The sequence below is a fragment of the Odontesthes bonariensis genome, chromosome 8 (genome assembly GCF_027942865.1).
Source record: "Odontesthes bonariensis isolate fOdoBon6 chromosome 8, fOdoBon6.hap1, whole genome shotgun sequence".
Lineage (NCBI taxonomy): Eukaryota > Metazoa > Chordata > Actinopteri > Atheriniformes > Atherinopsidae > Odontesthes > Odontesthes bonariensis.
This window is the reverse complement of record NC_134513.1, coordinates 28,895,049-28,909,572: the sequence shown is the minus strand read 5'-3', so window position 1 is coordinate 28,909,572 and position 14,524 is coordinate 28,895,049. Positions and strand designations below refer to the sequence as shown.

General features: G+C 44.5%; 20 non-coding genes across 20 annotated transcripts; all 20 read right to left on the bottom strand.

The window, feature by feature from the left end:
* Window positions 1-542: 542 nt before the first annotated feature.
* trnan-guu (transfer RNA asparagine (anticodon GUU)) lies at window positions 543-616 on the bottom strand. The gene has a single exon. It is a non-coding gene; the product is annotated as a tRNA-Asn (tRNA).
* An 888-nt stretch (window positions 617-1,504) lies between these two features.
* Window positions 1,505-1,578, bottom strand: trnan-guu (transfer RNA asparagine (anticodon GUU)). The gene has a single exon. It is a non-coding gene; the product is annotated as a tRNA-Asn (tRNA).
* Window positions 1,579-1,934: 356 nt separating this feature from the next.
* trnan-guu (transfer RNA asparagine (anticodon GUU)) lies at window positions 1,935-2,008 on the bottom strand. Its single transcript has one exon. It is a non-coding gene; the product is annotated as a tRNA-Asn (tRNA).
* Window positions 2,009-2,478: 470 nt separating this feature from the next.
* trnan-guu (transfer RNA asparagine (anticodon GUU)) lies at window positions 2,479-2,552 on the bottom strand. Its single transcript has one exon. It is a non-coding gene; the product is annotated as a tRNA-Asn (tRNA).
* An 890-nt stretch (window positions 2,553-3,442) lies between these two features.
* Window positions 3,443-3,516, bottom strand: trnan-guu (transfer RNA asparagine (anticodon GUU)). Its single transcript has one exon. It is a non-coding gene; the product is annotated as a tRNA-Asn (tRNA).
* A 354-nt stretch (window positions 3,517-3,870) lies between these two features.
* Window positions 3,871-3,944, bottom strand: trnan-guu (transfer RNA asparagine (anticodon GUU)). Its single transcript has one exon. It is a non-coding gene; the product is annotated as a tRNA-Asn (tRNA).
* Window positions 3,945-4,834: 890 nt separating this feature from the next.
* Window positions 4,835-4,908, bottom strand: trnan-guu (transfer RNA asparagine (anticodon GUU)). Its single transcript has one exon. It is a non-coding gene; the product is annotated as a tRNA-Asn (tRNA).
* Window positions 4,909-5,262: 354 nt separating this feature from the next.
* trnan-guu (transfer RNA asparagine (anticodon GUU)) lies at window positions 5,263-5,336 on the bottom strand. The gene has a single exon. It is a non-coding gene; the product is annotated as a tRNA-Asn (tRNA).
* An 890-nt stretch (window positions 5,337-6,226) lies between these two features.
* trnan-guu (transfer RNA asparagine (anticodon GUU)) lies at window positions 6,227-6,300 on the bottom strand. Its single transcript has one exon. It is a non-coding gene; the product is annotated as a tRNA-Asn (tRNA).
* An 899-nt stretch (window positions 6,301-7,199) lies between these two features.
* On the bottom strand, window positions 7,200-7,273 carry trnan-guu (transfer RNA asparagine (anticodon GUU)). Its single transcript has one exon. It is a non-coding gene; the product is annotated as a tRNA-Asn (tRNA).
* A 900-nt stretch (window positions 7,274-8,173) lies between these two features.
* On the bottom strand, window positions 8,174-8,247 carry trnan-guu (transfer RNA asparagine (anticodon GUU)). Its single transcript has one exon. It is a non-coding gene; the product is annotated as a tRNA-Asn (tRNA).
* A 345-nt stretch (window positions 8,248-8,592) lies between these two features.
* trnan-guu (transfer RNA asparagine (anticodon GUU)) lies at window positions 8,593-8,666 on the bottom strand. Its single transcript has one exon. It is a non-coding gene; the product is annotated as a tRNA-Asn (tRNA).
* A 469-nt stretch (window positions 8,667-9,135) lies between these two features.
* On the bottom strand, window positions 9,136-9,209 carry trnan-guu (transfer RNA asparagine (anticodon GUU)). The gene has a single exon. It is a non-coding gene; the product is annotated as a tRNA-Asn (tRNA).
* Window positions 9,210-10,097: 888 nt separating this feature from the next.
* trnan-guu (transfer RNA asparagine (anticodon GUU)) lies at window positions 10,098-10,171 on the bottom strand. The gene has a single exon. It is a non-coding gene; the product is annotated as a tRNA-Asn (tRNA).
* A 900-nt stretch (window positions 10,172-11,071) lies between these two features.
* On the bottom strand, window positions 11,072-11,145 carry trnan-guu (transfer RNA asparagine (anticodon GUU)). Its single transcript has one exon. It is a non-coding gene; the product is annotated as a tRNA-Asn (tRNA).
* Window positions 11,146-11,490: 345 nt separating this feature from the next.
* trnan-guu (transfer RNA asparagine (anticodon GUU)) lies at window positions 11,491-11,564 on the bottom strand. The gene has a single exon. It is a non-coding gene; the product is annotated as a tRNA-Asn (tRNA).
* A 469-nt stretch (window positions 11,565-12,033) lies between these two features.
* Window positions 12,034-12,107, bottom strand: trnan-guu (transfer RNA asparagine (anticodon GUU)). The gene has a single exon. It is a non-coding gene; the product is annotated as a tRNA-Asn (tRNA).
* Window positions 12,108-12,995: 888 nt separating this feature from the next.
* Window positions 12,996-13,069, bottom strand: trnan-guu (transfer RNA asparagine (anticodon GUU)). Its single transcript has one exon. It is a non-coding gene; the product is annotated as a tRNA-Asn (tRNA).
* Window positions 13,070-13,425: 356 nt separating this feature from the next.
* trnan-guu (transfer RNA asparagine (anticodon GUU)) lies at window positions 13,426-13,499 on the bottom strand. The gene has a single exon. It is a non-coding gene; the product is annotated as a tRNA-Asn (tRNA).
* Window positions 13,500-13,969: 470 nt separating this feature from the next.
* trnan-guu (transfer RNA asparagine (anticodon GUU)) lies at window positions 13,970-14,043 on the bottom strand. The gene has a single exon. It is a non-coding gene; the product is annotated as a tRNA-Asn (tRNA).
* Window positions 14,044-14,524: the final 481 nt, after the last annotated feature.

The following is a 14,524-nucleotide window of genomic DNA, read 5'->3' as shown; positions in this document are numbered from 1 at the left end:
CCCTGGGTGGGCTCGAACCACCAACCTTTCGGTTAACAGCCGAACGCGCTGGCCTATTGCGCCACAGAGACTTGCTGTAGCTGTCTGTGGGCGTGGCCTCGATTATTACCACCTCTCATCCCTTCAATTACAGTGTGTGTTCGATTTCTTTATGTTTGTCATAAGGTTGATATCTGCTGTGTAGGTAACAAGTAAAGTAGCACACAACAAGTGGTCAATAACTTCCTGGTCTGACTTGTTAAAGAAAGAGATTTAATGTCAAATATTTTCCCAAGTGCCCTCATTTGGTCTCTCAGCCTTTTTGAATTTTTTCTTGTTTGTGTGTGACTTTCATAGCAATATGACAAAAAGGTTGTTTTTTCACTTTGCTTGTGCAATTTTGACAAAAGATAGAGGAGCCTCCAGGTTGAGTCATGCATTACACTGCACTTAACAGGTCACCCTTGGAGAAATATTTTGCCAAGGAGCGTGTATAATGCATAAGGAGAGCGTTTTGGCGGCAGAATGTTTGCGTTAACTCCCATAATACGCATAAGTCTGAACGTCCCTGGGTGGGCTTGAACCACCAACCTTTCGGTTAACAGCCGAACGCGCTAACCGATTGCGCCACAGAGACTCTGCCTGGCTTTTTTTGGCAGTGGGTCTGTTTTCGAGCTTGACTGCCCCATCATGGCGGTAGATGCAAGCGTTCTGTATTTTGCGTGATGAGACTTGAGTGAAATGCTGCTGATCTATGTCAAACTTGAACCGAAAATTAGGAGGTGCTATACAGCAAGATTACCAGTTACAATACAATTGTAATATCTCTCATCAAATAGCTCAGCATGCTTGGGCACCTTAACTCTTGTCAACTAAATGACAACTTGTGGGTTCAGTGGGACAAGTTACCCAGTACAGCTATCGATTTGCTACCAAACCTACAACTGGTTGCTTACCGGTAGATTTGTTGGTACACACACTCGTCCCTGGATGGGCTCGAACCACCAACCTTTCAGTTAACAGCCGAACGCGCTGGCCAATTGCGCCAGAGAGACTTGCTGTAGTTGTCTGTGGGATTGGCCTCGATCATTACCACCTCTCACCCCTTCATTAGAGTGTGTGTTCGATTTCTTTATGTTTGTCATAAGGTTGATATCTGCTGTGTAGGTAACAGGTAAAGTAGCACACTACAAGTAGTCAATAACTTCCTGGTCTGACTTGTTAAAGAAAGAGATTTAATGTCAAAATTTTTCCCAAGTGCCGTCATTTGGTCTCTCAGCCTTTTTGAATTTTTCCTTGTTTGTGTATGACTTTCATAGCAATATGACAAAAAGGTTGTTTTTTCACTTTGCTTGTGAAATTTTGACAAAAGACAGAGGAGCCTCCTGGTTGAGTCATGCATTACACTGCACTTAACAGGTCACCCTTGGAGAAATATTTTGCCAAGGAGCGTGTATAATGCGTAAGGAGAGCGTTTTGGCGGCAGAATGTTTGCGTTAACTCCCGTAATACGCATAAGTCAGACCGCCCCTGGGTGGGCTTGAACCACCAACCTTTCGGTTAACAGCCGAACGCGCTAACCGATTGCGCCACAGAGACACTGCCTGGCTTTTTTTGGGGCAGTGGGCGTGGCTTCGAGCTTCTCTGCCCCCTCATGGCGGTAGAGGCAAGCGTTCTGTATTTTTGCGTGATGAGACTTGAGTGAAATGCTGCTGATCTATGTCAAACTTGAACCGAAAAGTAGGAGGTGCTATACAGCATTATTACCAGTTACAATACAATTGTAATATCTCTCATCAAATAGCTCAGCATGCTTTGGCACCTTAACTCTTGTCAACCAAATGACTTAAAGGATAACTTGTGGGTTCAGTGGGACAAGTTACCCAGTACAGCTATCGATTTGCTACCAAACCTACAACTGGTTGCTTACCGGTAGATTTGTTGGTACACACACTCGTCCCTGGGTGGGCTCGAACCACCAACCTTTCGGTTAACAGCCGAACGCGCTGGCCAATTGCGCCACAGAGACTTACTGTAGTTGTCTGCGGGCGTGGCCACGATAGTTATCACCTCTCACCCCTTCATTAGAGTGTGTGTTCGATTTCTTTATGTTTGTCATAAGGTTGATATCTGCTGTGTAGGTAACAGGTAAAGTAGCACACTACAAGTAGTCAATAACTTCCTGGTCTGACTTGTTAAAGAAAGAGATTTAATGTCAAATATTTTCCCAAGTGCCCTCATTTGGTCTCTCAGCCTTTTTGAATTTTTTCTTGTTTGTGTGTGACTTTCATAGCAATATGACAAAAAGGTTGTTTTTTCACTTTGCTTGTGCAATTTTGACAAAAGACAGAGGAGCCTCCAGGTTGAGTCATGCATTATACTGCACTTAACAGGTCACCCTTGGAGAAATATTTTGCCAAGGAGCGTGTATAATGCGTAAGGAGAGCGTTTTGGTGGCAGAAAGTTTGCTTTAACTCACGTAATACGCATAAGTCAGAAAGTCCCTGGGTGGGCTTGAACCACCAACCTTTCGGTTAACAGCCGAATGCGCTAACCGATTGCGCCACAGAGACTCTGCCTGGCTGTTTTTTGGCAGTGGGCGTGGCTTTGAGCTTGACTGCCCCCTCATGGCGGTAGATGCAAGCGTTCTGTATTTTTGCGTGATGAGACTTGAGTGAAATGCTGCTGATCTATGTCAAACTTGAACCGAAAAGTAGGAGGTGCTATACAGCAAGATTACCAGTTACAATACAATTGTAATATCTATCATCAAATAGCTCAGCATGCTTTGGCACCTTAACTCTTGTTAACTAAATGACAACTTGTGGGTTCAGTGGGACAAGTTACCCAGTACAGCTATCGATTTGCTACCAAAGCTACAACTGGTTGCTGACCGGTAGATTTGTTGGTACACAGTCTCGTCCATGGGTGGGCTCGAACAACCAACCTTTCGGTTAACAGCCGAACGCTCTGGCCAATTGCGCCACAGAGACTTGCTGTAGTTGTCTGTGGGATTGGCCTCGATCATTACCACCTATCACCCCTTCATTAGAGTGTGTGTTCGATTTATTTATGTTTGTCATAAGGTTGATATCTGCTGTGTAGGTAACAAGTAAAGTAGCACACTACAAGTAGTCAATAACTTCCTGGTCTGACTTCTTAAAGAAAGAGATTTAATGTCAAATTTTTTCTCAAGTGCCCTCATTTGGTCTCTCAGCCTTTTTGAATTTTTCCTTGTTTGTGTATGACTTTCATAGCAATATGACAAAAAGGTTGTTTTTTCACTTTGCTTGTGCAATTTTGACAAAAGATAGAGGAGCCTCCAGGTTGAGTCATGCATTACACTGCACTTAACAGGTCACCCTTGGAGAAATATTTTGCCAAGGAGCGTGTATAATGCGTAAGGAGAGCGTTTTGGCGTCAGAATGTTTGCGTTAACTCCCATAATACGCATAAGTCAGACAGTCCCTGGGTGGGCTTGAACCACCAACCTTTCGGTTAACAGCCGAACGCGCTAACCGATTGCGCCACAGAGACTCTAACTGGCTTTTTTTGGCAGTGGGCGTGGCTTCGAGCTTGACTGCCCCCTCATGGCGGTAGATGCAAGCGTTCTGAATTTTTGCGTGATGAGACTTGAGTGAAATGCTGCTGATCTTTGTCAAACTTGAACCGAAAAGTAGGAGGTGCTATACAGCAAGATTACCAGTTACAATACAATTGTAATATCTCTCATCATATAGCTCAGCATGCTTTGGCACCTTAACTCTTGTCAACCAAATGACTTAAAGGATAACTTGTGGGTTCAGTGGGACAAGTTACCCAGTACAGCTATCGATTTGCTACCAAACCTACAACTGGTTGCTGACCGTTCAATTTGTTGGTACACACACTCGTCCCTGGGTGGGCTCGAACCACCAACCTTTCGGTTAACAGCCGAACGCGCTAACCGATTGCGCCACAGAGACTCTGCCTGGCATTTTTTGGCAGTGGGCGTGGCTTCGAGCTTGACTGCCCCCTCATGGCGGCAGATGCAAGCGTTCTGTATTTTTGCGTGATGAGACTTGAGTGAAATGCTGCTGATCTATGTCAAACTTGAACCGAAAAGTAGGAGGTGCTATACAGCATTATTACCAGTTACAATACAATTGTAATATCTCTCATCAAACAGCTCAGCATGCTTTGGCACCTTAACTATTGTCAACTAAATGACAACTTGTGGGTTCAGTGGGACAAGTTACCCAGTACAGCTATCGATTTGCTACCAAACCTACAACTGGTTGCTTACCGGTAGATTTGTTGGTACACACACTCTTCCCTGGGTGGGCTCGAACCACCAACCTTTCGGTTAACAGCCGAACGCGCTGGCCTATTGCGCCACAGAGACTTGCTGTAGCTGTCTGTGGGCGTGGCCTCGATTATTACCACCTCTCATCCCTTCAATTACAGTGTGTGTTCGATTTCTTTATGTTTGTCATAAGGTTGATATCTGCTGTGTAGGTAACAAGTAAAGTAGCACACAACAAGTGGTCAATAACTTCCTGGTCTGACTTGTTAAAGAAAGAGATTTAATGTCAAATATTTTCCCAAGTGCCCTCATTTGGTCTCTCAGCCTTTTTGAATTTTTTCTTGTTTGTGTGTGACTTTCATAGCAATATGACAAAAAGGTTGTTTTTTCACTTTGCTTGTGCAATTTTGACAAAAGATAGAGGAGCCTCCAGGTTGAGTCATGCATTACACTGCACTTAACAGGTCACCCTTGGAGAAATATTTTGCCAAGGAGCGTGTATAATGCATAAGGAGAGCGTTTTGGCGGCAGAATGTTTGCGTTAACTCCCATAATACGCATAAGTCAGACAGTCCCTGGGTGGGCTTGAACCACCAACCTTTCGGTTAACAGCCGAACGCGCTAACCGATTGCGCCACAGAGACTCTAACTGGCTTTTTTTGGCAGTGGGCGTGGCTTCGAGCTTGACTGCCCCCTCATGGCGGTAGATGCAAGCGTTCTGAATTTTTGCGTGATGAGACTTGAGTGAAATGCTGCTGATCTTTGTCAAACTTGAACCGAAAAGTAGGAGGTGCTATACAGCAAGATTACCAGTTACAATACAATTGTAATATCTCTCATCATATAGCTCAGCATGCTTTGGCACCTTAACTCTTGTCAACCAAATGACTTAAAGGATAACTTGTGGGTTCAGTGGGACAAGTTACCCAGTACAGCTATCGATTTGCTACCAAACCTACAACTGGTTGCTGACCGTTCAATTTGTTGGTACACACACTCGTCCCTGGGTGGGCTCGAACCACCAACCTTTCGGTTAACAGCCGAACGCGCTAACCGATTGCGCCACAGAGACTCTGCCTGGCATTTTTTGGCAGTGGGCGTGGCTTCGAGCTTGACTGCCCCCTCATGGCGGCAGATGCAAGCGTTCTGTATTTTTGCGTGATGAGACTTGAGTGAAATGCTGCTGATCTATGTCAAACTTGAACCGAAAAGTAGGAGGTGCTATACAGCATTATTACCAGTTACAATACAATTGTAATATCTCTCATCAAACAGCTCAGCATGCTTTGGCACCTTAACTATTGTCAACTAAATGACAACTTGTGGGTTCAGTGGGACAAGTTACCCAGTACAGCTATCGATTTGCTACCAAACCTACAACTGGTTGCTTACCGGTAGATTTGTTGGTACACACACTCTTCCCTGGGTGGGCTCGAACCACCAACCTTTCGGTTAACAGCCGAACGCGCTGGCCTATTGCGCCACAGAGACTTGCTGTAGCTGTCTGTGGGCGTGGCCTCGATTATTACCACCTCTCATCCCTTCAATTACAGTGTGTGTTCGATTTCTTTATGTTTGTCATAAGGTTGATATCTGCTGTGTAGGTAACAAGTAAAGTAGCACACAACAAGTGGTCAATAACTTCCTGGTCTGACTTGTTAAAGAAAGAGATTTAATGTCAAATATTTTCCCAAGTGCCCTCATTTGGTCTCTCAGCCTTTTTGAATTTTTTCTTGTTTGTGTGTGACTTTCATAGCAATATGACAAAAAGGTTGTTTTTTCACTTTGCTTGTGCAATTTTGACAAAAGATAGAGGAGCCTCCAGGTTGAGTCATGCATTACACTGCACTTAACAGGTCACCCTTGGAGAAATATTTTGCCAAGGAGCGTGTATAATGCGTAAGGAGAGCGTTTTGGCGGCAGAATGTTTGCGTTAACTCCCATAATACGCATAAGTCAGACCATCCCTGGGTGGGCTTGAACCACCAACCTTTCGGTTAACAGCCGAACGCGCTAACCGATTGCGCCACAGAGACTCTGCCTGGCTTTTTTCGGCAGTGGGCGTGGCTTCGAGCTTGACTGCCCCCTCATGGCGGCAGATGCAATCGTTCTGTATTTTTGCGTGATGAGACTTGAGTGAAATGCTGCTGATCTATGTCAAACTTGAACCGAAAAGTAGGAGGTGCTATACAGCAAGATTACCAGTTAAAATACAATTGTAATATCTCTCATCAAATAGCTCAGCATGCTTTGGCACCTTAACTCTTGTCAACCAAATGACTTAAAGGATAACTTGTGGGTTCAGTGGGACAAGTTACCCAGTACAGCTATTGATTTGCTACCAAACCTACAACTGGTTGCTGACCGGTAGATTTGTTGGTACACACACTCGTCCCTGGGTGGGCTCGAACCACCAACCTTTCGGTTAACAGCCGAACGCGCTGGCCGATTGCGCCAGAGAGACTTGCTGTAGCTGTCTCTGGGTGTGGCCTCGATTATTACCACCTCTCATCCCTTCAATTACAGTGTGTGTTCGATTTCTTTATGTTTGTCATAAGGTTGATATCTGCTGTGTAGGTAACAGGTAAAGTAGCACACTACAAGTAGTCAATAACTTCCTGGTCTGACTTGTTAAAGAAAGAGATTTAATGTCAAAATTTTTCCCAAGTGCCGTCATTTGGTCTCTCAGCCTTTTTGAATTTTTCCTTGTTTGTGTATGACTTTCATAGCAATATGACAAAAAGGTTGTTTTTTCACTTTGCTTGTGCAATTTTGACAAAAGACAGAGGAGCCTCCAGGTTGAGTCATGCATTACACTGCACTTAACAGGTCACCCTTGGAGAAATATTTTGCCAAGGAGCGTGTATAATGCGTAAGGAGAGCGTTTTGGCGGCAGAATGTTTGCGTTAACTCCCGTAATACGCATAAGTCAGACAGTCCCTGGGTGGGCTTGAACCACCAACCTTTCGGTTAACAGCCAAACGCACTAACCGATTGCGCCACAGAGACTCTGCATGGCTTTTTTTGGGCAGTGGGCGTGGCTTCGAGCTTGACTGCCCCCTCATGGCGGTAGAGGCAAGCGTTCTGTATTTTTGCGTGATGAGACTTGAGTGAAATGCTGCTGATCTATGTCAAACTTGAACCGAAAAGTAGGAGGTGCTATACAGCAAGATTACCAGTTAAAATACAATTGTAATATCTCTCATCAAATAGCTCAGCATGCTTTGGCACCTTAACTCTTGTCAACCAAATGACTTAAAGGATAACTTGTGGGTTCAGTGGGACAAGTTACCCAGTACAGCTATCGATTTGCTACCAAACCTACAACTGGTTGCTTACCGGTAGATTTGTTGGTACACACACTCATCCCTGGGTGGGCTCGAACCACCAACCTTTCGGTTAACAGCTGAACGCACTGGCCAATTGCGCCAGAGAGACTTGCTGTAGTTGTCTGTGGGATTGGCCTCGATCATTACCACCTCTCACCCCTTCATTAGAGTGTGTGTTCGATTTATTTATGTTTGTCATAAGGTTGATATCTGCTGTGTAGGTAACAAGTAAAGTAGCACACTTACAAGTAGTCAATAACTTCCTGGTCTGACTTGTTAAAGAAAGAGATTTAATGTCAAATTTTTTCTCAAGTGCCCTCATTTGGTCTCTCAGCCTTTTTGAATTTTTCCTTGTTTGTGTATGACTTTCATAGCAATATGACAAAAAGGTTGTTTTTTCACTTTGCTTGTGCAATTTTGACAAAAGATAGAGGAGCCTCCAGGTTGAGTCATGCATTACACTGCACTTAACAGGTCACCCTTGGAGAAATATTTTGACAAGGAGCGTGTATAATGCATAAGGAGAGCGTTTTGGCGGCAGAATGTTTGCGTTAACTCCCATAATACGCATAAGTCAGATCGTCCCTGGGTGGGCTCGAACCACCAACCTTTCGGTTAACAGCCGAACGCGCTAACCGATTGCGCCACAGAGACTCTGCTTGGCTTTTTTTGGCAGTGGGCGTGGCTTCGAGCTTGACTGCCCCCTCATGGCGGCAGATGCAAGCGTTCTGAATTTTTGCGTGATGAGACTTGAGTGAAATGCTGCTGATCTATGTCAAACTTGAACCGAAAAGTAGGAGGTGCTATACAGCAAGATTACCAGTTACAATACAATTGTAATATCTCTCATCAAATAGCTCAGCATGCTTTGGCACCTTAACTCTTGTCAACCAAATGACTTAAAGGATAACTTGTGGGTTCAGTTCCCCAGTACAGCTATCGATTTGCTACCAAACCTACAACTGGTTGCTGACCGGTAGATATGTTGGTACACAGTCTCGTCCCTGGGTGGGCTCGAACCACCAACCTTTCGGTTAACAGCCGAACGCGCTGGCCAATTGCGCCACAGAGACTTGCTGTAGTTGACTGTGGGATTGGCCTCGATCATTACCACCTATCACCCCTTCATTAGAGTGTGTGTTCGATTTATTTATGTTTGTCATAAGGTTGATATCTGCTGTGTAGGTAACAAGTAAAGTAGCACACAACAAGTGGTCAATAACTTCCTGGTCTGACTTGTTAAAGAAAGAGATTTAATGTCAAATTTTTTCCCAAGTGCCCTCATTTGGTCTCTCAGCCTTTTTGAATTTTTTCTTGTTTGTGTGTGACTTTCATAGAAATATGACAAAAAGGTTGTTTTTCACTTTGCTTGTGCAATTTTGACAAAAGACAGAGGAGCCTCCAGGTTGAGTCATGCATTACACTGCACTTAACAGGTCACCCTTGGAGAAATATTTTGCCAAGGAGCGTGTATAATGCATAAGGAGAGCGTTTTGGCGGCAGAATGTTTGCGTTAACTCCCATAATACGCATAAGTCTGAACGTCCCTGGGTGGGCTTGAACCACCAACCTTTCGGTTAACAGCCGAACGCGCTAACCGATTGCGCCACAGAGACTCTGCCTGGCTTTTTTTGGCAGTGGGTCTGTTTTCGAGCTTGACTGCCCCATCATGGCGGTAGATGCAAGCGTTCTGTATTTTGCGTGATGAGACTTGAGTGAAATGCTGCTGATCTATGTCAAACTTGAACCGAAAATTAGGAGGTGCTATACAGCAAGATTACCAGTTACAATACAATTGTAATATCTCTCATCAAATAGCTCAGCATGCTTGGGCACCTTAACTCTTGTCAACTAAATGACAACTTGTGGGTTCAGTGGGACAAGTTACCCAGTACAGCTATCGATTTGCTACCAAACCTACAACTGGTTGCTTACCGGTAGATTTGTTGGTACACACACTCGTCCCTGGATGGGCTCGAACCACCAACCTTTCAGTTAACAGCCGAACGCGCTGGCCAATTGCGCCAGAGAGACTTGCTGTAGTTGTCTGTGGGATTGGCCTCGATCATTACCACCTCTCACCCCTTCATTAGAGTGTGTGTTCGATTTCTTTATGTTTGTCATAAGGTTGATATCTGCTGTGTAGGTAACAGGTAAAGTAGCACACTACAAGTAGTCAATAACTTCCTGGTCTGACTTGTTAAAGAAAGAGATTTAATGTCAAAATTTTTCCCAAGTGCCGTCATTTGGTCTCTCAGCCTTTTTGAATTTTTCCTTGTTTGTGTATGACTTTCATAGCAATATGACAAAAAGGTTGTTTTTTCACTTTGCTTGTGCAATTTTGACAAAAGACAGAGGAGCCTCCAGGTTGAGTCATGCATTACACTGCACTTAACAGGTCACCCTTGGAGAAATATTTTGCCAAGGAGCGTGTATAATGCGTAAGGAGAGCGTTTTGGCGGCAGAATGTTTGCGTTAACTCCCGTAATACGCATAAGTCAGACAGTCCCTGGGTGGGCTTGAACCACCAACCTTTCGGTTAACAGCCAAACGCACTAACCGATTGCGCCACAGAGACTCTGCATGGCTTTTTTTGGGCAGTGGGCGTGGCTTCGAGCTTGACTGCCCCCTCATGGCGGTAGAGGCAAGCGTTCTGTATTTTTGCGTGATGAGACTTGAGTGAAATGCTGCTGATCTATGTCAAACTTGAACCGAAAAGTAGGAGGTGCTATACAGCAAGATTACCAGTTAAAATACAATTGTAATATCTCTCATCAAATAGCTCAGCATGCTTTGGCACCTTAACTCTTGTCAACCAAATGACTTAAAGGATAACTTGTGGGTTCAGTGGGACAAGTTACCCAGTACAGCTATCGATTTGCTACCAAACCTACAACTGGTTGCTTACCGGTAGATTTGTTGGTACACACACTCATCCCTGGGTGGGCTCGAACCACCAACCTTTCGGTTAACAGCTGAACGCACTGGCCAATTGCGCCAGAGAGACTTGCTGTAGTTGTCTGTGGGATTGGCCTCGATCATTACCACCTCTCACCCCTTCATTAGAGTGTGTGTTCGATTTATTTATGTTTGTCATAAGGTTGATATCTGCTGTGTAGGTAACAAGTAAAGTAGCACACTTACAAGTAGTCAATAACTTCCTGGTCTGACTTGTTAAAGAAAGAGATTTAATGTCAAATTTTTTCTCAAGTGCCCTCATTTGGTCTCTCAGCCTTTTTGAATTTTTCCTTGTTTGTGTATGACTTTCATAGCAATATGACAAAAAGGTTGTTTTTTCACTTTGCTTGTGCAATTTTGACAAAAGATAGAGGAGCCTCCAGGTTGAGTCATGCATTACACTGCACTTAACAGGTCACCCTTGGAGAAATATTTTGACAAGGAGCGTGTATAATGCATAAGGAGAGCGTTTTGGCGGCAGAATGTTTGCGTTAACTCCCATAATACGCATAAGTCAGATCGTCCCTGGGTGGGCTCGAACCACCAACCTTTCGGTTAACAGCCGAACGCGCTAACCGATTGCGCCACAGAGACTCTGCTTGGCTTTTTTTGGCAGTGGGCGTGGCTTCGAGCTTGACTGCCCCCTCATGGCGGCAGATGCAAGCGTTCTGAATTTTTGCGTGATGAGACTTGAGTGAAATGCTGCTGATCTATGTCAAACTTGAACCGAAAAGTAGGAGGTGCTATACAGCAAGATTACCAGTTACAATACAATTGTAATATCTCTCATCAAATAGCTCAGCATGCTTTGGCACCTTAACTCTTGTCAACCAAATGACTTAAAGGATAACTTGTGGGTTCAGTTCCCCAGTACAGCTATCGATTTGCTACCAAACCTACAACTGGTTGCTGACCGGTAGATATGTTGGTACACAGTCTCGTCCCTGGGTGGGCTCGAACCACCAACCTTTCGGTTAACAGCCGAACGCGCTGGCCAATTGCGCCACAGAGACTTGCTGTAGTTGACTGTGGGATTGGCCTCGATCATTACCACCTATCACCCCTTCATTAGAGTGTGTGTTCGATTTATTTATGTTTGTCATAAGGTTGATATCTGCTGTGTAGGTAACAAGTAAAGTAGCACACAACAAGTGGTCAATAACTTCCTGGTCTGACTTGTTAAAGAAAGAGATTTAATGTCAAATTTTTTCCCAAGTGCCCTCATTTGGTCTCTCAGCCTTTTTGAATTTTTTCTTGTTTGTGTGTGACTTTCATAGAAATATGACAAAAAGGTTGTTTTTCACTTTGCTTGTGCAATTTTGACAAAAGACAGAGGAGCCTCCAGGTTGAGTCATGCATTACACTGCACTTAACAGGTCACCCTTGGAGAAATATTTTGCCAAGGAGCGTGTATAATGCATAAGGAGAGCGTTTTGGCGGCAGAATGTTTGCGTTAACTCCCATAATACGCATAAGTCTGAACGTCCCTGGGTGGGCTTGAACCACCAACCTTTCGGTTAACAGCCGAACGCGCTAACCGATTGCGCCACAGAGACTCTGCCTGGCTTTTTTTGGCAGTGGGTCTGTTTTCGAGCTTGACTGCCCCATCATGGCGGTAGATGCAAGCGTTCTGTATTTTGCGTGATGAGACTTGAGTGAAATGCTGCTGATCTATGTCAAACTTGAACCGAAAATTAGGAGGTGCTATACAGCAAGATTACCAGTTACAATACAATTGTAATATCTCTCATCAAATAGCTCAGCATGCTTGGGCACCTTAACTCTTGTCAACTAAATGACAACTTGTGGGTTCAGTGGGACAAGTTACCCAGTACAGCTATCGATTTGCTACCAAACCTACAACTGGTTGCTTACCGGTAGATTTGTTGGTACACACACTCGTCCCTGGATGGGCTCGAACCACCAACCTTTCAGTTAACAGCCGAACGCGCTGGCCAATTGCGCCAGAGAGACTTGCTGTAGTTGTCTGTGGGATTGGCCTCGATCATTACCACCTCTCACCCCTTCATTAGAGTGTGTGTTCGATTTCTTTATGTTTGTCATAAGGTTGATATCTGCTGTGTAGGTAACAGGTAAAGTAGCACACTACAAGTAGTCAATAACTTCCTGGTCTGACTTGTTAAAGAAAGAGATTTAATGTCAAAATTTTTCCCAAGTGCCGTCATTTGGTCTCTCAGCCTTTTTGAATTTTTCCTTGTTTGTGTATGACTTTCATAGCAATATGACAAAAAGGTTGTTTTTTCACTTTGCTTGTGAAATTTTGACAAAAGACAGAGGAGCCTCCTGGTTGAGTCATGCATTACACTGCACTTAACAGGTCACCCTTGGAGAAATATTTTGCCAAGGAGCGTGTATAATGCGTAAGGAGAGCGTTTTGGCGGCAGAATGTTTGCGTTAACTCCCGTAATACGCATAAGTCAGACCGCCCCTGGGTGGGCTTGAACCACCAACCTTTCGGTTAACAGCCGAACGCGCTAACCGATTGCGCCACAGAGACACTGCCTGGCTTTTTTTTGGGCAGTGGGCGTGGCTTCGAGCTTCTCTGCCCCCTCATGGCGGTAGAGGCAAGCGTTCTGTATTTTTGCGTGATGAGACTTGAGTGAAATGCTGCTGATCTATGTCAAACTTGAACCGAAAAGTAGGAGGTGCTATACAGCATTATTACCAGTTACAATACAATTGTAATATCTCTCATCAAATAGCTCAGCATGCTTTGGCACCTTAACTCTTGTCAACCAAATGACTTAAAGGATAACTTGTGGGTTCAGTGGGACAAGTTACCCAGTACAGCTATCGATTTGCTACCAAACCTACAACTGGTTGCTTACCGGTAGATTTGTTGGTACACACACTCGTCCCTGGGTGGGCTCGAACCACCAACCTTTCGGTTAACAGCCGAACGCGCTGGCCAATTGCGCCACAGAGACTTACTGTAGTTGTCTGCGGGCGTGGCCACGATAGTTATCACCTCTCACCCCTTCATTAGAGTGTGTGTTCGATTTCTTTATGTTTGTCATAAGGTTGATATCTGCTGTGTAGGTAACAGGTAAAGTAGCACACTACAAGTAGTCAATAACTTCCTGGTCTGACTTGTTAAAGAAAGAGATTTAATGTCAAATATTTTCCCAAGTGCCCTCATTTGGTCTCTCAGCCTTTTTGAATTTTTTCTTGTTTGTGTGTGACTTTCATAGCAATATGACAAAAAGGTTGTTTTTTCACTTTGCTTGTGCAATTTTGACAAAAGACAGAGGAGCCTCCAGGTTGAGTCATGCATTATACTGCACTTAACAGGTCACCCTTGGAGAAATATTTTGCCAAGGAGCGTGTATAATGCGTAAGGAGAGCGTTTTGGTGGCAGAAAGTTTGCTTTAACTCACGTAATACGCATAAGTCAGAAAGTCCCTGGGTGGGCTTGAACCACCAACCTTTCGGTTAACAGCCGAATGCGCTAACCGATTGCGCCACAGAGACTCTGCCTGGCTGTTTTTTGGCAGTGGGCGTGGCTTTGAGCTTGACTGCCCCCTCATGGCGGTAGATGCAAGCGTTCTGTATTTTTGCGTGATGAGACTTGAGTGAAATGCTGCTGATCTATGTCAAACTTGAACCGAAAAGTAGGAGGTGCTATACAGCAAGATTACCAGTTACAATACAATTGTAATATCTATCATCAAATAGCTCAGCATGCTTTGGCACCTTAACTCTTGTTAACTAAATGACAACTTGTGGGTTCAGTGGGACAAGTTACCCAGTACAGCTATCGATTTGCTACCAAAGCTACAACTGGTTGCTGACCGGTAGATTTGTTGGTACACAGTCTCGTCCCTGGGTGGGCTCGAACAACCAACCTTTCGGTTAACAGCCGAACGCTCTGGCCAATTGCGCCACAGAGACTTGCTGTAGTTGTCTGTGGGATTGGCCTCGATCATTACCACCTATCACCCCTTCATTAGAG